The sequence below is a fragment of the Fukomys damarensis genome, unplaced genomic scaffold, assembly GCF_012274545.1.
Source record: "Fukomys damarensis isolate Sample0158 unplaced genomic scaffold, DMR_v1.0_HiC HiC_scaffold_6, whole genome shotgun sequence".
NCBI lineage: Eukaryota > Metazoa > Chordata > Mammalia > Rodentia > Bathyergidae > Fukomys > Fukomys damarensis.
Window position 1 is genome coordinate 1,159,796 of NW_022900918.1, and position 20,249 is coordinate 1,180,044.

General features: G+C 32.9%; 1 pseudogene; it reads right to left on the minus strand.

Annotated features, from left to right (window-relative positions):
- Positions 1-6,372: 6,372 nt before the first annotated feature.
- On the minus strand, positions 6,373-19,491 carry LOC104851573 (annotated as a pseudogene).
- Positions 19,492-20,249: the final 758 nt, after the last annotated feature.

A 20,249-nucleotide genomic window follows, 5' to 3' on the forward strand; every position in this document is an offset into this window, starting at 1 on the left:
CATTAATTTTATTGGTACATTTTAGGTACACACTATGATAACATTTCATTATTGGGAACTTTTGCCTTCACATGGTATGTCTTGGTTCTTATTTTTTTCCCCGTTTCCCCCTGCCCTCCCTTCAACTCTACCCCTCCCTATAAAGAAAATATTTATTTTTAGTGTTTCCTTTTCCTTTCCTCACATTTATTCCTTTCCTTCTTTCCTTTCCCCTCCCCCTGAAAGTGCTTCTTCCCCTTCCCCTTTGGACCTTTTCTTCCTATTTCACATTATCTATGATACATTATGCAACTCATTTACATAACATCCGAGTCTTTTATGATTTTTTAAAGTTAATTATTATATATACAGATTAAAAAAACAGACTAATATACCAGAACACACAGAAGAGGGCCAGAGATGGAGATCGGTGGTTCTGCCACCTGCCTCATAAGCGCAAGGTCCCGAGCTCCATCTGCAGTACCCCTCCCCCTCAAAAAAAAAAAACACAGAACAATTGTACTAACTCAAGGTACACTTTTAGATATATTGTCTGCAGCTGATTATTAATCTCAAATTTATAACTTTCCTTAGTAAAATAATAGTATATTTTCAAATTCTTTTAAACAAATTTATAGTTTATATAATTTATTTCATCTGAATTTTTCTTTGAAACTTCTGAGAAAAACTGGGGTTTCATCATGTAATCTGGACACAGAAGGAAAATTTATGGAGTAAACATATTTTTAAGCTTACAAAGGTACAAAGTCATACTTGTTCTTTAAAAAATCATATATAAATGTAATGAGTCATTTCCATCTCTGTTGCCTTTAATATGCGGAAAAAATAAAGTATGCCATTGCCATTGCCAATTATTCCTTCTCATTGTTAAGTATTTGGCCAGTCAGTTTGAATATCTATTATTCTACTCAAACTTTCCAATGAATAATAAAAAATGTATATACATTATTTATCTCCCTAATCCACTGAGGCATATTTTGAAGTATCATTTTGGGTTTTTTTGTTTGTTTGTTTGTTTGTTTTGTGTTTTTGAGACAGCATCTCACTATGTAGTTGAGACTGACATGGAACTCACTATGTAACCCTGGCTGGTCTCCAACTCACAGAGATCCTCCTGCCTCAACCTCCCGAGTGCCGGGGTTACAGGCATGCACCACCACGCCCAGCTTTCTGAAGTATCTTTATAATCAGAATTCCACCACTTAAAACTGAAATATGTTACAGACAGCTGTATGATATATGACAGTCATCAAAATAAGATATAAAACTGATAGCATGCTAGGAAGCAGAGAAACATGGGGATGTTATTTATTGAGTACATCTACAGATTTCAGTAAATTGGCCTACCTAAAGAAGCAGAAAAATCACACTTACTTAAAATATAAATCAAAATTATATAATGTCAATAATTTTATGTAGTTATCTTTATACTAAATTTTAAAAATGTTTTAAAATATATTTAATTAGGTTTGATCTATTTTTATGGTTAAAGTCTAAATAGAGGCAGCTTTTTAAATTCTTAAACACTAATAATCACTTTTCTGATTTACATATCATACAAAGCATTAAGGAATATTTGAAGCATGCAAATTGATTTTGGTATTGGTTTACATTTTGCTCTGCAGAGAGCAGAAGATAGAACTGAACTCAAAATATGACAACAAAACAGCACATGAAGCAGTTATAGCAAGGGAAATAAGAAAGCCAGTAAGAGGAGCATATCAATGGGATAATATTCAATGTGATCAAGAAATCAAGAAGTCAAAATTAGGAATGAATTTTTACCAAAAAACAAAAAAGGATGGTAGACTCTTCCTGGAAAAAAAGGTGATATCTGAAAGTACAAAAATGCAGTATATATACTAGGGATAGTGAACATTTTAATAAGAAAAAAGATCTGACATTGCAGAGAATGGCAGAAACAGAGTAAGTTTGGGGTATTTTCGTAAATAAAGTAAAAATCCCCTCAAAAGCAGCAAACCATTAAATCAGAGCAGTCTAATGGAAGATCATTGATTTCCAACTGAATAACTTTAATGTAAAACTGAAGAATTCTGTACAGAAATGAGTTTTGCTCTTGGAACCAGGAGGGAAAGAAAGTATCTGATTAATAGTAATGATAATTTTATAACACTTACAATGCTACTCATTTGCATTAGACTATATCTAGTAGTTCTTTGTCCAATACAGATTCCAAGGCCTATGTGTTACATAGGTTGGGTTTCACTCTAAAATCATCACAGAGTAACATTTAGAAATGAAATGGACTTAATGACTTTAAGAACTCATTTGCATATGTAGATTTTATATTCCAAGGTATCTGATTTTTCATGACAGTGTTGGCCACTTATTTTAAAAAGCCCCTTAGTTGTCCAAATGTATTAAAAAACAATGCAAGGTTGTTAACAATACCCATTCTACTATGCAAAAGAATATCAGAATTGATTCCTCCTCTCTTAACTGTACCAATCAATGGACTTCTCCCTAAACTCTTCTACCCCTAGCCTCTGATAAACACTATCTTACTGCCCATTTTTTAAGAGATTAATATTTTTACATATTAAATATGCAATGCTGAATTATTGAATATTTAATATTAAATAAGATTCCAATATTATTGGCCCAGCATGGTGGCATGGTGCTGTTATCTCCACACTAAGGAAGCTATGGAAGGTAGGTCACAGAGAGTTTGAGGCCACCCTGGGCTATAAAGCAAGATATATACCCCCAAATTAAATGTGATATATGAGCCAGATCATGAAGCACTTTTTTTTTTTTTGGCTTGGCTTACTTTTTGTAATATGCCATTCTCTGGTTTCATCCATGTTCTTGCAAATGATGGAACGTCATTCTTCTTCTTTTTTTTTTTTTGGCTTGGCTTACTTTTTGTAATATGCCATTCTCTGGTTTCATCCATGTTCTTGCAAATGATGGAACGTCATTCTTCTTCTTTTTTTTTTTTTCAGAATAGTATCTGCCAAAGAAATGTATACATACTTCAGGAAAAGAATAATAGTATGATTTTTTTCCAAAATATGATTATTACCCTCATATGAGGGGCCCTAGAGGATATCATATATAGCAGAAAACTCACTGCAATGCCGGCCCTTAGAGAAGGAATTTAAAATGTGCCTGTAACAATCTCAATGACCACGATTTCCCAAGCAGAAGTTCGCCATACTAATAAATGTCTGGAAACAGATGGCCACCACTTTGAGCACCTATTGTAATTGTAGAGGACAAAGGTAACTTGTATTAATGCAATGATATCTCAATAAATTTAGTATTAAAATAGCTGTAAAGGTTTTTCATTTCCTGGATATGTCTACATTTTTTAGCAGACTGTATATACTTTATATGTCAAAAAGTTAGAAAAAATAATTTTTAATGTTTCGACCATAAAGAAAAGAGAAGCTTGAGGAAATAAATACATTTCCTTTAATGCTTTTGAAAGATACCCAGCAGATGGATGGCTGGGTCAAATGGAACCTCTAGTCCTAGTTCTCTGAGGTATCTCCACATTGACTTCCACAGTGGTTTCACCAGTCTGCACTCCCACCAGCAACGGAGAAAGGTTCCTCCCCACCCCCACATTTGTTATTGGTCAATTTCTTGTTAGCAGCCATTCTTTCTGGTGTAAAGTGGCATCTCAGTGTTGTTTTCATCTGCATCTCTCAAATGACCAGTGATGTTGAACATTTTTTTTTCCAAAAGAATTAAAAGAATCATACCACCATGATATATTACTCACCCATGTTTACAGCGGCACAGTTTGTAATAGCTAAAATTGGAAATGACCCAATTGACCATAAGTTGGAGACTGGATAAAGATGTGGCTTTTCTATAAAATGGAATACTACTAAGCCATAAAGAATGAGAAACTAATGTCATTCATAGGAAATTGGATGCATATTGAGGCCATACTCCTAAGTTAAATAAATCAAACACACATGTGTAAATACTGAATAATTTCTCTGGTATGAAAAACTAAAAGTGTAAATAAGATCCAAATTGCATAACTAACAATGTGAGATTGGAAGAAAAGGGCTAAAACTGTTGGGGAAGTGGGAAGAGAGGGGAAAGGAAATAGGGAAAGAAAAAATATGAGAAAAGGAAAAACTGGAAACAAAGTCTTTGTAAGAAGGGGAGGAGAAAGGGGTTGTAGGGAGGGTTAGGGGTATGGGCGTAAAATGAGAACCAAGATCTGTCATGTAAAGGTACAAGATCTCAATGTAAATGCAACTGTACTGTATACTTAAAAAGTACCAATAAACTCAATTAAAAATAAAAATAAATACATTTAACTCTAAACCTCATATAATATACATGTGCTTGAAAAACATCAAAATGTAAAGCATATCGATGTCTATTTCTTAGTACCAGTTAAACGTAAATTTAAAATCTTGTAAAAACCATAACAGCAGTGAAATTACTGCCTCACATACTTACACATATTTACAAGAAATGTATAAAACTATTTTCCAAATTTACTCAATCATCTCTTATTCCTAGCAAATATTTATGAAACTTAGTATCCTGTATCTTTACCATTTTCACCAATAATTGGAGTTATCAGCTTGTTTCCCTTTCCTAGTTGCTATTTAATAATAATGCATCGTGATGGTGTAGTGCTTTCTTGGATACCAAATATTCTTGAGAAATTTCTCATGAACACATTCCCTGCACTACGTTTTTGTTTTTTTTTTCAATTTTCACTATTTATATTTATTAACTGCCATTGTACTGTTTTAATTTGAGTTTCTTTTTCAAACTGTGGATATGAAATCTTTGTGAAGATACTATGTGAAAACATTTCACATTTGCATCATTCTTTTATCATTATATTCTGAGAAAACTTAATTACCTTTTTATGTAATATGGTATGTGTTGTGTTTAATGACCCATTGTTTAAATAGTCAAATGTATTTCCTTGTGTTTGTCTAAAATTTATGTGTTTTTATTTTTTACAATTAGTGCTAAATCCTCTGTTCATAAAAAGTCAAAATATAAGTTGAAATGCATATTGCATGAGTCTAATTCTGGTATAATATTGTAACCTTGCATTCACACCTTTTGAAAAGTAATTATTCATGTTTGTGTAATGTGAATATCCCAAAATTTTTCTTGATTTTGACAATTTTAAATAATTACTTTTTGCATTAATCATGCCATAATTTACTTTGATTACTTTATAATTAAATTTGAAGGCATGTAGTTGGAACTCATCTTTCTTTTTTGATAAACTTAATTTTGTAATTGCAATTGTTTTGGGGGAGGTTACACTAGTTTTAAGTTTTAATTTGCTATTTGGATCTATCCATTTTTGTTACTTTTATCTTGGGACCAAAATCTACTTATTTAATTTTCCATGGGCTATTTAAAGATAATATTTTTACCATTACAATTAAAACTTTGAGAACATAAAATCATATATGTCCTTTTATTCTTCCTTTTACATTTATGGTACTGTATATTATATACCATATCTGCATACATCCTAACTATTCAGTCAGTAATATAATGGCATTTGAAAGACAGCTTTAGAATGAGAAAGGGGAGTTACAGATATTTAAGAAAACACTCAAGTCCCTGATAATTGCATCAATACCATGTGATTGCAAAGCATGGAGAAAGATGTCCAAAATTTTCCTGACTGATATCTTTTGTCTTTGTTTCAAAATCATCCATAAAATTTATTTGAAAGGATGCTCAATTTGTTCCCAAGTATAATTATAAAAAGTGTTTAGTGGTCCTGAATAAACAGTGAGCAGACCAGGCAGTCCAGTCCCCACAGCCCCTCAAACATGTTTAAAGGACATTTCCATTTTTTACAGATACAGAATTTAACTTTACAAATACTACCCCACAAGGGAGGAATCTTACAAGCAGCCAGCAGTGCAGGGTACCACTGTGAGACACCTCCTGCTTGACCTCTGCTCCTGGACAGTTTGTTCTGTTTGGCTTCACCCTGCTGAGGTCAGGCACCCCCTTGTTTGTGTGAGCTCCTGGGAGCCAGATGCAACTTTAGCATATACTTCTTGCCTTTGTTCCAAAGTGTTCTAGCCAGCTGCTGGTCCCTCCTGCAGAGGGACCTGATTGCAGATAGGATACCTTCTTCTCAGGCTGTGTCACTTTCAGAGATGCTTTTGGCCAGTCAGGCAGGAGTGCAGGGAAGAGTAAGGAGCCTATAATTAACTTCTGTTTCTGGAAACAGTATACAAGTTCTTGGAAATGAAACACATTTAGGTTTGGATTCTGAACCTGGTACAAATTTTAGATGTCACTGAGATGTCTAACAAAAATACTCTAGGATTTAGATTTAGATCTTTTGTCCAGAAATTCCCTTGAAAACCAGCGGAATTTTGGTTTGGTTCACGTTACGGGAAGAGGTGTGCTCACCCTGCACCAGGCCTCTGCCAGATGTCGACAGCAGAGGAGTCTATATTGTAGGTATAACTGGAAGAGTTCCTCCCTGACTGCTGAGGGTGTCAGCACACACGGGTCTGTGAATAGCAAGGTGATGAAGGAAGGGGAGGTGTGGTCCATCCACTGGTGCTCCTCTCCTCTGTGAAAACTTCAGAATGTCTATCTCCTAATGAACTTATCCAAGAAGTCTTGCTGGTTTAGTGGAAAAAGATTCACAGACCTGAAACTTTCTGCTACCACATGAAAGGACTTCTGTGGTTTAGCACCCAAGACCATCTGGTTAATTCCAATTTTCTTAATAATCACTCCATTCTCAGTTACTGCCCTTGTGCCCATGATGACCAAATGTGCTATCTCCACCGTGTAGACAACAACAGCATCCAGCACCACGGTGACAGGGACATTGGGGTGGCAGAGAGCTTTGACTATTTTGTTATCCCATAGATCAGGCTCAAACTCTGTAAACTGCACTCTGAAAGGCTGCTTGACTGCCTGGGCTTCTCATTGTTTTCTCAGGACCACTCTGGAGCAGACATGAGTCATGGTTCTCACCCCATCTTTGATGAACTCTTGGATAGACTGTCAATTCTATTTCTCCACAGGGCTCTCCTCCTGAGAAAAAGCTCTCCCTATTCAATTATAATCTTTATCCATTTGGAATAATCAAAGTATTACTCCATGGAGTTGGGGGACATTGCTATGGAGGAGTCCAAGCCACACAGTGTTTCTATGGCATGGTGAGATTTGCTCTCAGGTCCTCGGTCCTCTCCAGCAAAGTCTGATCACAGCCACTGCTGTGGCCAAGTGAGGATATTTTTTCATCTGGTCCTTAAAGTATTTAATTAACTCCCTCTTGTCTATGACTGTGAAACCTGAGAGGTCCAAAAGCACCTGCTAAACTCCTGAGTCTGTTGGTCCCTTGGCTGAAATGACAGTGACCAAACTGATATCTTTTAGACAGGTGAGACCAAGATTCTTCTAATGAGGATTTTAACCCTTGTTTTGATATTTTTTAAAAAACTAAATATTGCCTTGCAAATAATTCCTATATCCTATTCCTCAGAAGCTGAGGATATGTTACTTTTCATAGAGAAAGGTAACCCCTGAAAAGCCTTGAATGACCTTAATAATAAAGAAAGTTAGGTTTGATTACTTATATTCTCCTCAAGGATCCAATAGGAAACTATAGCCATAATAAGATTAATAAGATTGTTTAGAAAGGAGAGAGGAAATGGGGGGGGATAAAGAGAGAGGGAGAGGGAGAAGAAGAAGGAGAAGGAAAGGGAGGGGGACAGGGAGAGGGTGAGGAAGAGGAAGAGAGAGGGAGAGAGAGGGAGAGAGAGGGAGAGAGAGGGAGAGACCCATTTTGTTTCTTCCACATTAAGATTATGAGGGGCAAAGTCTCTTAGGGGGAAAGGACACAGTAAAGACATAGGAACCAGCATAGAGATTGGAAAGAGAATAATGGATTCTTATCTGCAACTCATTAAGCATGAATTGTGATTTCTTTTGGGCATTTGAAAGTCATTTGCGCTATAAAACCTGACTCCTTGCATCAGTTTAGAAATGCTTGATAGAAAACTAAAAAAGTAGGACATATTGACTTTTGTTTATATTCTTTGTTACTATAAATCTTGGGTAAAAAATCTACTCAGAAGTTCTCTGCATGGGGTTATGATGATAATTTAGGGAGTGCCTGTCTAGAAGCTGGCTGGACAGTTGATTGTGCCTGAATTTACATGACCTTGTCCCTTTTAAGACACTAGAGACACTAGGATGAGGGTCAAAGTGACATTCAGCTATACTCAGAAGCCTGCAGCCATTGTCCTAAACCTGTGATCATCTGGAATTCAGAAAAGGTAGAGCCCCATATGACTAAAATCACCACAACCAAAACAATCTTTTCCTGGAAACAAAACCATCCCTCAGCCATGAAGTTTTCAGAACTATGATGCCAGCATTGAGATAATGATCAATCTTGACTCTAGGCCACCATCTAACCCTTGAAACCTGTCTTCCTGGCTTTAAGGGTAGCCAATCCGAACTGCTGAGTCAGTGTATGCCTCCTCTATCTACCATAATCCATTGCAACATTCCCTCTAAATTTCAAGTAAACCTTTTTCCTTTAATGAAAAATGGAGCATGTATATGCAATTAAGTTACAGGACTTGACATGGGGGCAATGGTGATACCAATGTTTCTTATAAGTGGGAAATGGGAAGAGCTCAGTCAGGAGATGTGATGACTGAAAAAGAGTTTATAGAGATGCTAGTGTTCACATTTAAATTGAGGAATGAGGTTGGCCTCCAGAAACTTGAAGAGACCAAAAGGCTCCAAAGGAAAGGCAGCCCTATGAGTGCTGTAATTTTATGCTTCAATGGCACATTTAAGACTTCACACTTCCAGAATTGTAAAAGAAAATAAATCTATATTATTTGAAGTGGTAATGTTTTGGATAATTTGTTACATCATCAGGAGAAAACTAATACAGATTTCAAATTACACAGTATTTTTAAAATTTTTGTCACACTTTAGAAGACATGAAAAACTGACTGCTAAGCAGTCAAAAGAGAATATATAAGTCTATCCAAAGTGAACACTAAGGCACTGAGACCCTTGAGTGGAAACTATTTTCTTTCCAATTTTATGTGGTTTGGTTCATTGTTTTTGAGATGGAAACTTGCTGTTTCCCAGGCTGGTTTTGAGCTCAAGCTAATATCTGCCTTAGCCAACTGCATAGCCCAGACTATAGGGTTACCAACACAATCAGCTTAGTATAGAGTTTATTCATGAGTCTCCTTGCACAGATGGATCATGGGGTAAGAAAATTCTCTTGTATTCATTTTCTAGTTAGAGGGATATGTTTGGTATTACGGGTATTTTTCAAGGAACTTGAGAATGATATTACCTTTATGTCAGTCAGTTTAGAAGACACTGAAAAGAGGTGTCTGCATCCTGTTTGCAAATAAGGAGGAAGTATTGCTTAGGTAGTTATATATGTATAATTGAAAACAGATTGTATATTGCTCTAGAGAGCAGCATTTATTTTTGTCTCAAGGGTCAGAACTTTTATGTTAGTTTAACTTATGAAACCCGTGATTTACTTCCTAGTACAATCTGTATAAAATAATACTCTCCACCAATTACTTTCCCATTGTATGCCCTTCCCAAAGAGTTCTTCCTAATAAAATAGTTTAAACTAAATTAAAAATAAATGGGAAAATACGCATTTCCCCATGGTTCATATTAATTTCATTTGATATTACATTCTTGAAATAAAATATTCATTTAAAAAGAAGAATGAATATGAATTGAGGGCATCAGAAAAGGGGACATTATCAGAATGCCTGCAATGGGTCCTGGCCTCCTGTGAGCCATGACAACACAAGGAAAATTAAATAATAAAGATAGATAATGAGCTAATAGAAGAACTTGAGCTTTGGGCTTGATCAATGCTTCTCTGGACAGCAAAAATGAAGCCAACCCAAGCTTGCCACTATTCATTAGGTTCATAATGAGTAACAGATGACTCAGGGGCTGTCAGTAATTCTAAATTGACACAGATTTTATGACTGGAGGAAGTATCAGATGTCTCAGATGTCTATGAGGATCTTAGGATGGTGAGGATCTTAGAATGATGAGAAGCTTATGTTGATTAGGATGATAAGATGAGCAAAGATATTATTACAACAGTATATGGGATAAGATCAACTGATAAGGAATTTGTCCCTCCCCAGGTGAAACCTTTCTCTTACTACTCTGTTCTCAAAGAACCAGGATTGCCTTTAGCTGATATAAACTTTTTTTCTCTTAAATTCTGTTATTGATATATTTAGGTATACAATACATTTACATTCATCATTGGGAATGTTTACATTTGCATGATGTATCTTGGTTCTTATTTTGCCCTTGAGTGTCACAGCATCGCAGGACCACTAAGGCCTTAGCTGTGACTGAAGGCAAAAATGAAGTTATAGTCTGATGTGTCATAGCCAGCTTGTAAGCAAGAGGACTAGGTCTAATCATAATTTAATTGTGCAATAATTTTCCCCAAAATTACTTAGAATGGTTCCTGACAATGAATTGTATAGCAATTTATTATTTCCAAGGGAGTACATAAAAGAGAGACAGATTTGTATAGCCAGAGTTTATACTTAAACCTAGGCCAGGTACTAATACTTAAACCTTACCAGAAACAAATCTATTTTTAGACAACAAAATAAAGTACATTTAAAAAACTATTTGAAAAGTATATATGGATAAAGTATAAAGATCAAAGCAAAACTGTAGACATTATACCATGAAATATAGTGGTACATTATAAGTAAATTCATATGATATTGAAAAAAGTAAATATTGCAAAATAAGTTATTTTAGGAGCTCTTCTGAAATTGTACTCTCTCTAAATATATATATATATATATTATATATATATTCTAATTTCTGTATCTATCAACTTTTAAAAAGTACATCTTTAATAAACACACAAAGCAAGCATCAAATAAAAATTGATGGAAATTAATTTGTAATCTATAAGGACTATAAATTGGACTTTCTTAAGCTTTGTGTATTTGTTAGAGTTGCATTATATTTTAAAATTTTAATATCTCATTGTAAACTTAGAAAATATCAACGTACTACTAAAATCTGATTCACATAAAAATGTACTGCCTAATAAATTATACTATAGTTCAATGCAAAATCCATCTATTTTAATATGTTACTGGTGATAGGGTATTAAATTACAAATGTGAGATAATAATCCTAACAGATTACACTTCAAATTTCTGAGTTCAAACCTTACTGTGTTGACTTATGATCAAAAGATTTGCCCTTCATTAAATGCTGTGGGCACAAGTAGACAGATATCCACAGAATAAATCTTTAATTTTCTTACATCCATTAACACTTTATGGAACTTTTATTTTATTTTATTTTATTGTACCAGGGATTGATCTCAATCCTTGCACTTTTGAGCCTGGAGGCAGAAACACTGAGCTAAATCCCTGGCCCTGGTACATTTATTTTAAAACCCCTTTGCAATAGTCTTGTTACATGTTGAAAATAATATAACAAATTAATTTTATTAAATTGAGCTATTTTAAAGGATGAGACGATTCATCAAATTTCTTATTGACTAACATATGTTTGCTAAATAATTTAGTTAAAATAATTTCTGCATATTATGTGTTAAATGGAAGATATCAGATTTGGAAGATAAGTCATCCTTATTTACATTATTTTTTGTGAAAATATGTGTAAAGAAGTTCAGACTTCTTAAATATTTACAAACAAATTTGTACTCATGTTAGTAAATGTATCAGATGCAATAACACTCTGGTTACTCATTTGTGAAATTTATGTTTTGATAAATCAAATACAATATAATGTGAGCTCATGAGAGTCATATGCTAGGGACATCATATGTAATATAGTCATAAGTTTGTCTCTGCTGTTCATAAAGTATGTGTCATGAAAATAACCTCTCTGATGTTATGCAACAAGGAATTCTTGCTTAGCAACTCAAAAGATGATTGCATTTAAAAATTTGTTACCATATAGTCGTACCTATCTCTGTAGAATAATTGATCTTATCAGTTGCAGTTGTAATTCAGAAAAAATAATTGGGACAAAATTTATTTGGCTTTTACTCATGTCAACAATAACCTAATAAAATTATAAATTATTTTATCTCACATACAGTACTTGAAAACTCCTTCAAGAGTTAGATCCTTCTGAAAAAAGTATGTATATTTTTTGTAAAGTACGTCAATGAGAAGACAAAAAGAATGGCAAAATGTCGAAATAAACATTGTTCTACTTGTAGAAAATAAAAACAATTCAGTATATTTTACAGTAATGTTCTAAGAAATTAATAATGAGGAAAATGTTAAAGTTTAGCAATTTTTTTCAAGCAAAAATATATCACTGTTTTAAAATTTCAATATCATGGATTGGTAAGGCTAAAATTTTTCATATGCTGTAATTTATGTTTTGCTGTTATTTTATTACCTTTGGATTATTGCATTGTTCATTGTTTATTATTTGTCTGGGATTTTATTATTTTTGTGTTGATATTCTTTCAAAACCAACCTTCTAGTTGGCTGTTTATTATCTATAGTATTAATAGTGTTTTATTTTGGTTTTCCTAGTGTATTTCTGTATATATGTACTTTACAAAATGTCTATTTCTTTTAAAATTTGTTTTTACTTAGATGAAAATGCTGTAATTATTAAATCATAATAAAAATTCAGACATGTGCTCTGATTTTCTGATTTATAGTTGATTTTTTATTGCTATATTACATTTTACTGAGATGAAGAAAAAAGACTTCTAATTAAAAGCATTTTGAACAGAAATATATTTTTGAAAGAAAGTACAGTGTTCTGAATTCTTTCTTGCATATTTTTTCTCATGTTTTAAAATATGATCCTTTAACAGCACCAGAAGAGTCTCTTTGTTACTGTTTCTATTTATTGTACATGGTAGAATATGTGACAATTAATGAGTTTAATACCAATTAAGCAGAGGTCCACATAAAGATATTAACCAAATTTAATTATGTATCCATATTGTCAACTGAAGTAACTTTTAATTTAGTTTCCATTTTCTCTCCTTAGATTTTATTAATAAAATAAAATAGAAGCATAAGGAAAAAGGAGTGATATACTCCAGCCAAATTGTAAAGAAACTTTTTCAAATAACAAAGTTTAGTACTGAAGCAATTTGCCCTACTATTGTGAACCTTTAATACTGTAATAATAAAAAGCCTGATATAGTGTTGAGTGTGAACCTTATGAAGCGATAACATCTTTCTACTAAATGTGCTCTACAATTCTAATTGAAAACAATATTCAGCAATACCATTAAGGTAATTAGAAGCACCATTGTAAATTAACAACTTTAAGAAAACTAATTTTCTAGATAGGATTGCATGGATAATGCAGGCAAATATGTAGCTAATAATTGTAATTCTAAAAGTATGCTTACTCTCTGTGGGAACATTTTAAGACTTAATATTTTCTAAGTGTTGCTAACTTTCATTTAACTTTTTCAGTAGTTGAAACTTTTTTCTCTGTTAATAAAATCACATTAACTTTAGACTACATAGTATATAGTCAGTTGCTTATTATCTTCTTAATTAAAATAGCATTAGTATATTGAGTTTTATGTACACTTATATATAATGTACTCTACCATGGAGATATGCTTAGAACCAGAAAGAAAGAGAAAGGCACACAAAAGGTAAAATGATCATGAAAAGAAGCCATCTGTATACAAAATCTAGAAATAGAATTTAACAAATATTATCATTCACTAATCAGAACAAATCCTCGAAGTTAATAGATAAAAATATAATGCCTTATAATAACATAAACATGCCTCATTTTTGTAAAATTTGTTTAACCATCAAGAGCAGTGTTTGAATTATTTATTGTTATTATAAAACTCAAAGATAGCAAAAATATCACCATGTTAATGCCAAATCACATTCAGAGTTTGTGCTTTCACATCAACACACCTGTAGAATTATTGCCACGTCATTATTCTTTGTAAGAATCACAATATCCAGGGCCAGGAATATAGCTCATCAGCACAGTGCCTTCCTGGCAAGTCTGAGGCCCTGAGTTCAATTCCCAGTAGCAAAAAAACTAATCCACCATCCAACCAATCAACGGACAAATACAATTTCCAGCAAATGCATACTAAAATTTAAATCATAGTGAGGTAAAATGGTATAGAAGCAGAAATATGGAGAAAACCTAGTTTAGATTGTAATTTTGAATAACTATTTACTTATAAATTCCTCTGATTTTTGAAGTTTTTCAAAAAGAAAAGAAATCAAATACATTTTTATAACCCAAAGCCAGCTTCAGCACCTATCTAAGAGTAAGTCTAGGTAAGCTTTTAATAAACTATGTATGAGCAAAAGTATGAAGCAGTTCATGAAAAATTGGAGAAAACATCTTATTTACCGTATTAAAATATAAGTTGTTTACAACTGAGATTTTAAGTCCATATTCTATTTTTATCTATTTTTCTGTTGCAAATAAGTGTGCTTATATATAAGTTGCTTATGACTTTTGTAAAACTAGAAGTTGCATTTCTATTTGTGTAAAACCATTCAATAATTAGAGAACATGACATGTTTAAACCTGATAATTGACTACTGTCATAATTCTGCATGTTTCTGAACTGTTATGAGGAATGATAATCCTTTCATTTTCACTACAATTAATAGTTCACCTTATTTCTATGGTGAGTGAACACAATGTAGGAGGTAATTTTATAAACTTAGATAGCAGAGTTGTACTATCAGGTCTCCACACAACTTTTAAAACTTCATTGGCAAAGAAAGACTTAAAGATGTCATCAGGATAAAAGAGGGAGAAACTTCAAACTAACTCCTAGGGATAATTGAAATTCAGTAGTGGTTTGTTTCATCTTTGCTGAAGAATGTTTATAATTGTGTTTCTGCAGAATGTAAGGATATTAAATGTAAAAAAGTATAGTCTTCTTTATGAATATTATACAGTATTAAAACATCACAATTCTTTGTAAAGTCACCTAATCTCAATTCAAACTTAATAACTATGGAAAACAATTACTGATCTTTTTTTTAATTTTATTGAGTTTATTGGTACATTTTAGGGATACAGTACAGTTACATTCATTGTTGGGATCATGTACCTTTACATGGCAAGTCTTGATTCTCATTTTTTCCCCTTACCTCTGCCCTCCCTTCACCCCCTCCTCCCCTCCCCATCTACAAACACTTTATTTTCATCTTTTCATTATCTCACATTTTTTTCTTTTCCCTTTTTGTTCTTCCCCTACTCATCACACCTTCCCTACACCTTTAGCTCCTTTCTTCAAATTTCTAAATGTCAGTAATCTTATTAGAATCTTATGCATTGTTGCAGAATATTCACACCAGGGAAACTGTTTGGTATTTACATATGTGTGACTTATTTATTTCACTTAGGAGTATATCTTCAATATGTATCCATTTTCCTATGAATGAATCTATTCTCTCGCTCTTTATGGCTGAGTAATGGAGTACTAAAATAGTCAATGTTCATAGCTTTGCTATCTGCTTTTCTATTGATGAACTGTATTTATCAATCTCAATGGAGCTTTGGAACATCAAAGATCAAACCCATTTTGTCAGTGATCTGTAAAGGCAGACTGAACACATCTGTGCTGTTTCTTAAATTTTGACATATTTTGATCAATCACAATGGATACATTTGTTAAGAATGGATAGAATCAGGAAAAGAGAGGGAGAGAGATAGAAAGAGAAAGAAGGAGATTCTAAAAAGAACTCAGGGAAATCATTGGAAAAAAGTTTCATAACAGCTGAGATTATAAATCCCTATTTACAACTTGGAGCTAGTTTTACAAAGCAAAAACAGTAAAACAAAAAGCTAACATGCTACATTCACACACACACACACATACAACTGACACCCTAGGTTCTTTCTTAAATAAGGATTTTTACAATAGAAATGTCAGGCCACCCATTTCTATAATAGTTATTCAAAAGATTTGTCAGACACTTGTTAATCCAGGTCTTCTGAGAAGCAGATGCAAGAGGAGATACACTAGAAATCAGGTAACAGAAACGCTTTGTAGAGAATTTGCACAGGGAGCCAAGAGTGAACAATCAGCTGGCAGTGAAGATTTGACCTTAATGAAGGTCAGAGGGAAGGAGGGAGGGCTAGGTGGAAATATAACTGTATGCTGTTACTTTTGAGAACAGTTTCAATGCAATGAAATGTGCTCTAGCTGATCTCTTTTAGAAGAGTCTGCTCTCCTCTGGAAATGGGATTGCTTTACTATCCCATCATACTCTGTCCAGTGCGGGTGTCACCTCTGATAAATAGGGCTTCAACAACGGTTCAGTGATGGATCTAGAGCACAACAGTGGGGGCTGATCAGTTATACTCTGCATTCAGAGATCTTAGAAGCTCCTTCTCATTAGCTCTGTGCCAAGGTTGGCTCTCGACTGAGTCCAGGAGTCAGACATGAATCCTTTGTCCTTTCTGAAAGAGAACTCTTGAAAATTTGTCTTCAACGTGTACATCATAGCAGGATAGGAAATGCAGCTGTTACCTCAAACAGACATAGAAGTAGAAGCAAATCTTTTAAAGTGTTAGCCTTTGGTGCCAAGAGTCTGGCTTCTGTCAGGTATATTATTATGAACACTCTGGGTATATTCACTTTACTGAAACATATTAAAAGTCTATGACTTGTCACAGATTTATAAAATTAAATGACTTCAATTTTCTTGAAATTACCAATGATCCTGAACATTTTCCAAAGAAATTGCAAACCATTATGACCTGTAATGAACTCAATGACTAGATTAGAATTAATTACTCAAAGTTGTTTTCCCAGCAGACAACTTCTCAAATTACATACAGAATTGGATTGACTGATAAACAAATCATTTTGAAGTATAGGAATTTCTAGAAGCAGACAAAGATAAATTGCTAGAGACATTCTTCTCATTCTCTTCCTAAAATATTAGCTACTTTTGGTGAGTGAAAATTCTTAACTACAACTTTTTTTCTGAGTAGCCTACTCCACCTTTAGGTACCTTATAGCTCTATGGTCATTTAAATTTCAAGAGCAATTTAAGATCACTTAATCAGTCTGAGAAAATGACCAGCACAGCTCATAAACAAATTAGTAAAATTAGCAAATCTTTTTGAAAGCTTTGCAGTTCTTTGTTAGAACTGGAAGAAATCAAGTAGCTAAATTAATAGTATGTGAATTTATACATTTCAATTTACATCACTAGGGAAAATGATGTAGAACTTTCAAGAATATGGGACATTTTATATAAAAGAGAGAAAAATCAAATAACATATTTTAATTTCTCCTGGAGTATGCATTCAACTGAGCGAGACAGACAACAACGTCAAATGTAGCAATAATTACATTAAAGAACTTATTCAAAATATGCTGAAAAACTTTGCTATCATGAAATGCATGCAAGTGTGTTCTAATAAAATCAGACCAATTCAAAAGCTACTTTTCTACTTGTAGAGTAGGAAGAACCCTTATCTCATTGCAAAGTTATAGCTCATCAAAACTATTTCCTTAAAGACAATGAAGCTAATAATACTGTACTACATAAAGAAAACACGTCATGATTCCTTTTCCTTCTAAAATTGTATAGCTTTATAAGTTTTCTATCCATATAGTTTTTCTATGTAAAATTCTTTCTATGATTCTAGATCTGTTTCATCATGGGTTTATTATTCTCTGCTTATTCACAATGTGACTACACAAGTTATTTGAAGTATAATTTTTTTAAATTTTCATATGATAGCAATCAAAAGATCTTCCTCTCCTCTGATGTGATAGTTCAGGTTCTATTGAATCTGTCATTAAGACTCTATAAGCACAATAATAGCAATAATAATAATAATACATAACAGATACAATAACAAAATATGGGTTATTTAAATTTTATTTCAAATATTTTACTTTATATGCCATAATTTTTTATCACAGAATGAGCTCAGTGACATTACTTTAATTTTTGATTGTTTATATCCAGAATTAAACAAGGTGATATTCAATATATTGCTGAATTTTTCCTACAGAAGGACATTGTAATCTTTGGACCAGTTTCTAAGAAACAGTAATTTTCCTAATAAAAAATATGGAAGACATATGTATCCATTTTCCAGGATCTCATGGGCATAAAACTTTTCATAATTTACTCACTGAACCTCTATTTTTATTGACACATTATATAGGTTAAGCACTTGAGTGTGTGTGTGTGTGTGTGTGTGTGTTTGTGTGTCTCTGAATTCTCTGAATTCTCTGATATTCTCTGAATTCTCTGTATTTCTATTCTTTATTTCCTCTCTCTCTCTCTCTCTCTCTCTCTCTCTCTCTCTCTCTCCTCATGAAATAATTTCAACTTGATGTTTTTATCACTAGGTTCATGTGAGTTCTGAATATTGATAATCATATACTTTGGCTAGGTTTCTGCTGAACATTCCATATAGTATTCATTATTTCTGACTACTTTACAAAGCAAGTTCATAAATGACCCAGGCTGTTTAAACGGTTGTTATACTCAACACAGTATCTGGGATATTATCTCATTGCTGGTACCATCCCTGCAACTGTTACCAAGCCATAATTTTACTTCAGGTTTTGCAAACATAATACACTGATTTCATTGGTTTATCTTGGCCATACCTTACTTGCAATATCCAGCCAGGTTAGCATCTCTTGAGCAAAGGAAGAGAAAATTTCATTTATATTATTATAGAGTTAAAGAAATTTTAACATTCTCCACCAAACATGATCATAAATATCTTTTTGATTTCCAGAATGCAAAAGTAGAAAATTAGGTGGAATTCATAGGGTGAAAAATAATAAGGTAAAATATTTTTATCATGCAAAAGCTTAACAGGCATTACAACAGAAATCTGCTTTTAAACTCCAGTGAAATGTTTAAGTGAAAATCCACATATGTACTTAAAAGTTATTAACAGCATTCAATTAATTATATATGTCAAAATTACTGCAAGGAACAAATGAATTAGGAGATCCTACCGTATGTTTATCTTCAAAGCGTTCCGAAACTTTTCTAAAACCTTGACATCAATTAACTTCTGATGACAGCCAGAGTAAAAACCACCTGAAAAATCTGTTCTATACTTACATTATAAATAACTTTGTAATATTCTGTTCATTTCTTCCACTACCTATTTGGAAGTAAGGTCTAAATATCTATCTCACTGTCAGTAGGAATGCTCAGTAGTTAGTGATACCACAAACCAATATTTCCTCTACATATTGCAACACAAAATTAGTAAAATAAATAACAAAGATCTTACCAAATTAAACAAAAGAAAGACTAAAAATCTACTACATAATAAAAATGCTGAACAAATTAAGTATAGAAAAATTATATATCAAGATAATAAACCGAACATAACACACTCACATTCAATGTAATCAGAATGGATAAAAGCTGAAAACTTTTTTTCTAAAATCTGGATGTACAAAACAAGGATGTGCACTGTCATCATTTTTGCCAAAATTGGTATGAGATGCGTTAGCCAGAGCAATTAAGCAAGGGAAAAAAAAAAAAAAGACATTCCAATTAGATGATATGAAGTCAACTTCTCCCTGTTTGTTGATGAGATAGTTTAATACTGTTAAATGTCTATTTTCTATGACAATCTCTAGCTTAAACATAATTTGAATTAATAGTTGATCAGCATTTCTCACACAGAAAATGGCAATTGTGTAATTACATAAAAATTCAAGACATTTAAAATGGTCAAAACAGTTTGGAAAACAAAACAACAATACTTCTGTTACTAACATTATGAAATTAAAAGGAACACAATGTAGAAAATAAAGAAATAGAAAGATGATAACAGAGTTTAGATATATAAAGGAGGAGATTCATAAATATGTCCATGTATCTATGATAAATTAAATTTAGACAACCAACCCAAGGCAATTTATTGGATAAATAATTTTTTCAAGTAAATTATAGTGGAAGAATTAGACATTATTGTAGAAAATAGAGAACTTCCAAAATTTCTAAAAATATATCATTAAAATTATCAAATAATGGGCTATAGACTTTTTAAAAAATAAACTAAATCTAGGCACCTTAGGAGAATACAGAAGATTGGTGTGACCTCAAAGCAGAAAAAAACACTTGCTCCCAGTCAGCCCCCACACCTCGATAAAAACCAGTTTCCATAAAACGATATAATCTTCCTTTTCCTGGCCACATGTAAAGAAGGTTAAACACAGCGCAATTTTCTGACCA